The sequence below is a fragment of the Durio zibethinus genome, chromosome 12, assembly GCF_047325235.1.
Source record: "Durio zibethinus cultivar Kanyao isolate XHJ-2024 chromosome 12, ASM4732523v1, whole genome shotgun sequence".
Classification (NCBI taxonomy): domain Eukaryota; kingdom Viridiplantae; phylum Streptophyta; class Magnoliopsida; order Malvales; family Malvaceae; genus Durio; species Durio zibethinus.
In genome coordinates, this window is record NC_143173.1 from 18,452,253 (window position 1) to 18,457,464 (window position 5,212).

The 5,212-nt window shown below is 25.0% G+C and overlaps 1 non-coding gene across 1 annotated transcript; it reads left to right on the forward strand.

The window, feature by feature from the left end:
* Positions 1 to 533: 533 nt before the first annotated feature.
* LOC149515827 (U5 spliceosomal RNA) lies at positions 534 to 652 on the forward strand. Its single transcript, XR_016326410.1, has one exon. It is a non-coding gene; the product is annotated as a U5 spliceosomal RNA (small nuclear RNA).
* Positions 653 to 5,212: the final 4,560 nt, after the last annotated feature.

Sequence of the window (5,212 nt, forward strand, 5' to 3'; positions counted from 1 at the left end):
TCACAATAAACACAATGTAATGGAAAACGTGTTCGCGATTGTGATTTAAATTCTTGCAATGGATCACATGACTGCTTGCTAAAATATACCTGTTTTTATGGCTTTTTCATATCCTAAATCCATTGGTTCACTACATTAAAGAAGCAACGAAAACCTAGCGTTTCAATGTACTATATTTTTGTTTAAAAAAAGTACTACATATTTTATAAGGGTTTGAACTTGGCTAAGCCAGCAAAGAAGTTTTTCAACAACCCTTTTCATCACAATCAAATTCAATGATGAAAGTGATGTATTGAGGAAGAAATACTTCACTAAGGGAGAAAAAGAAATGCTACAAGTTTAAAGGTACCATATTTTATAAAATAAAGCATGAAAAATGAGAGAAAAAGTGATAGAAAAGTGTGTGGCTTGGCAGAAAAGTGGACAGTTGCAAGAGCTAAGAGTAGAACAGAACACCACATTCCCAAGAGACAAACAAGTGAACCTCGACCTACTTCTATAAATAAAATCGCAGATAGAATGGATAGAGTATGGAGTCGTGTGGTGAGCACAAAGCGAACTATTCTTTCGCCTTTTACTAAAGAATACCATGTTCTCGTTGCTCTTGTGGCATACACTGATTTTTGGAGGGCTGTTCTTCATTTAACGGCCTATCAATTTCAGTTAAAAATTTTGAAATACCAAAATAAAATTTCTTATTTGCTTGGGCCATTGTCACTTCCCTAAGATCCTTGATTACTGCCAATGAACTATAAAATAACATAAGCTGCAAAATGAACAAAATGGTCCCATTTTTTTTTTCATACAACTTCCACCATTGTTAGCTTGAAACTTATGGTACAACTCAAACAAAAATCCCCCCATTTGTTCAACAAGTTCAATGTCAAGGCGGTGCTTGCTGCTGTTGCAGATGTGATTTAAGAAATGCAGGTATGATTTAGATTTGCTGACAGTAAGAATCATAGTGTAGGAGTAGATGCTTGTTGGTCTATGTTCAAAGTTCATACTTGTAGCAGTTCAGACAGACATGATTTGAGCCTTTGGTTATGTAATTGGGGAAACTTGTTATCTATCTTTATCTGGTTTAGAGTCGTTTGAAGTTTAAACCTATTTAGTGAATTCTTTTTTACTAAAACTTTCAAATTATTTCAACATTTGCAAAACAGGATTGAAACCAGCAAGTATCAAACTGAGAAGTGCTCTGGTGTTAGTTTAATGGTTCATGCATTTACCTTAAAAGATGACTTCCAATGATTTTGGCATTCAAATTTTAGTATTCGCAATCACTTGCCTATCCTAGGTTAAGACCTCATTTGTTAAAAAAAAAAGAAAAAGAAATACAGCAGACTTGGAAGTAGCGAAAAGAATCCCTTGCAATTCATGGTCGCTCTATCTGTGTCCTTGGTTGGTTTAAATATAGAGCTTTGGTTGCTCTATCTCTATAACACTTTTTTCTCCTAATTTCTATAATAAAAGGATGAGATTTGTTAGATGGAAGAAAATTGCACCAAAATATTTAGTTAAAATATTTATGATTATTTTTACTTCATTTTCACTATATTCTTTCGTTAAACAAGGGCGTTGAGCGATAATGATTTAGTTATAATAATAATAATTTTTTTTTGTAGATTTTTTCTTTTAAAAGGCATAAACATACAAAAAGAAAAAGTAAAAATGTTAATGTTAAATGCATATAGGGTTCATAAATCTTATGGTTGAATTTATTTATTTGACTATTTTTAAATTTAATATTTTTATTAAAATAATAACTTAACTTGATTAATAAAAATGAATATATTTGTTTTTTTAAACATTTATTGCTTAAAACATGGGCTTCAAGGAAAGATTTAATAATATAATTTTTGTATAATTTTTTCTTGTAAAAAGATAAAATATGCATAAAAACTATTTGGAAAAGTGTTCATACAACATATGAATTTGAATAGAAGTTAGGTGATTGAATATAACATTGATAAATCCTATAAAACTCATGATAAATTTTATTTATTTTTTACATATTCTTTGCAATTTACTATCCATAAAACAAGATCTTAACTTGATTAATAAATGGTTTTATTTCTCATCTTATGCATCTATTTTTTAATTAAAATAGGGGTTAGAATTATGATTTATATAATAAACAACTTTTATAAGCAAAATAAATGGTAAATAGTGTTTATATTATATTACATTATATATATATATAAATTCAATTGGATTTTAAGGGTTTAATGCTAATTTCAAAAATGTCATGGTTAATTAAAATTATTTATTTACTTTCACATCTCATTTGTAAATCAATTCTTCTCAAAACAACATCTTAAATAGTTTTTTTTTTTTTCATTCACACTGAAAACAAAATTAGAACAATAACTTATAATAATAGAATTTTCATTTGAATTTTTACTTTAAAAAATAAAAAAAGGACATGTAAAAATATTAATATTATAAATATATGTGAATTTGGATCAATTATTGAGGTTTAATGCTTATTCATAAAACTCACACTTGAAACCAAGACTAAATTTATTAACTTTTTATATTTCTTTCTCAATTAACTTTATCAAAAAAATACCTTGAATTTGTCAATGAGAATGGTTTTTTTTTTAATTGCTGCATTGATTAGTGACCCTAAAATCAAGCCCAAAGCCTTATATTCCTAGGTAATTTATATTTTTACTAATTAGCAAAATGTATTTTTTTTTTTGTTTACATTTTTTTCTCCACATCATGACCTAGAATTTAAGTTTGAATTATAAATTTTCATATAAAATTTCATTTATAAAAGCACATGTACAACTAAAAAAGAAAGTTTGAAAATTTTTCTATTAAATAAATTTGAAATCAAATGAACACTAGAGATTTAATATCAAATTTAAAAATTTCATCATTTAAATATCATAATTTTATTTAGAATAAAATAAAACACTAAGTGAAAAGAGTATTTGACGAAACTTTTCTGACTCTTAGAGTTGATAGCTTCTTTCTCATGAGATTGATACTTTCATTAAATGGATTATTTTTTCTTTTGAAGGATAAATAAATCTAATAATTGAATAATGAATTCTTTCTCATGAGATTGATACTTTTACTCAATGGACTATTTTGTTTTGAAAGATAAATAAATCTAATTATTAAATAACGAATTTCTCACCTTTTTACATTATTTAAGTATAGTTAATTTATTAAATCACTTATATATTTTTTTAAATTTATTTGTATCTCATTCTTCTAGAAATTAATTAATCTTTGAGTTAAATTACGATATTGGTAATTTTCAATATCCACTAGAATTTCTTAAACAAAATTTTATCTATAGCACATAAAAATATATGCCATGTAGAAGAACACTTTTACTAATATTCTAATGTTATAAATGTTTTTTTATTACTCAACTAGATTCTTTTAACCCAAGTGTTGCAAGATCAATTTTTTAATATATTATTTAAAATTAAAAATTAAATATATCTGCAAAAAATTTAAATACCATATATTAAATAAATTGTTATAATAAAATTTATATTTATAGGACTACTATTATAAATATATTTCTCTATCCATTAGCAAGTTTATGAATTGTTTTATTTGTGTTATGAAATTTATTATATATATTAAAGTAAATATATGAAAATTTCATTAAATAAACAAAGAGTTTAAAAACATATATATATATATATATATAACACACATATATGCCAACAAATAACTAAGCATGTTGAAAGCCAAAAGACAAGTAAAGAAACAATATTAATATAATATATATCTTTTTAAAATGATAAAAAATCTGAAGGTAAGAAAAATAAAAAACACAATCAATTATCATAATTAATAAATAGATATTAATTTTATTAAAATAAAAAGAATCAAAGGCAAATAAAGCTTAAAAAAATACATTTAGCGATCATAATTAATCTAATTTTAAATAAGTGAATACTATCTTTAAAATTGTAAAAATACTAAAAAACAAAAATCCCAAAAGAAACAATCAATTATTATAATTAATAGATAAATATTATTTTTAAAAGTGAAAAAAAATGAAAAGGTAAAAACCAAAAAAAATAAACAATAAATTATTACAAGTAATAGATAAATATTATTTTTAAAAAAGGACAAGATAAAGCCAAAAGGAAAAAAAAAAAACAACACACAATCAATTTAATATATATCTCCTTAAAATAGAGACAATCAAAATATAAAAAAACAAAAAAATTCAATCAATTATCATAATTAATAAATACAAATTATTTTTATTAAAATCAAAAATAAAAAATCAAAATGCAAAGTAAACCCAATTAATCTAATTTTAAATAAATAAATATTTATGAAAAAATGAGAAAGCTTAATTGTCACAATTAATAGATAAATATTATTTTTAATACTGAAAGCTAATTCCAGCCAAAATAGATACACAGTAATTTCTCTTTTGTGGGTTTTTTTTTTTTTTTCCAATTCCCATAACTGTTCAATTTAAAACTTTCTACAAAGGCTGGTTCTAACATGAACTTTCTAAGGCAAATGCTGGATTCCAAAACTGGATGGATTGCTCCCTCTCTTTTGCTTATAGATTATATTATTCTGCAATTTATGAATTCATATTTGCCCATCAGTAACTTGTCTAAGTTTAGTCTTGATCCTTCCATAAGATTGTCATAGCCTAATTATAATTTTTTGGGTATTTGAAGATGTCAAGATTTAAGTTCCGATTATTAAAACTAAAAGTTTAGCACTTAATCAATAGATTACATGGCAGCTTGCTAAATTATACCTGTGTTTATGGCTTTTTCATAGCCTAAATCCATTGGTTAACTATGTTAAAGAAGCAACGAAAACTTAGCGTTTAAATAAACTATATTTTTGTTTAAAAAAAAGTAGTATATATTTTATAAGGATTTGAACTTGGCTAAGCTAGCAAAGAAGTTGTTCAACAACCCTTTTCATCACATTAAAATTCAATGATGAAAATGATGACTTGAGGCAAATATACTTCAAAAGGGGAGACAAAGAAATGCTACAAGTTTAAAGGTACATATTTTATAAAAAAAAAAGCATGAAAAATGAGAGAAAATGTGATAGCAAAGTGTGTGGCTTGGCAGAAGAGTGGGCAATTCCAAGAGCTAAGAGTAGAACAGAACCCCACATTTCCAAGAGACAAACAAGTGAAACTCAACCTCCTTCTATAAATAAAATCACTAATAGAAGAAATAGAGCATGG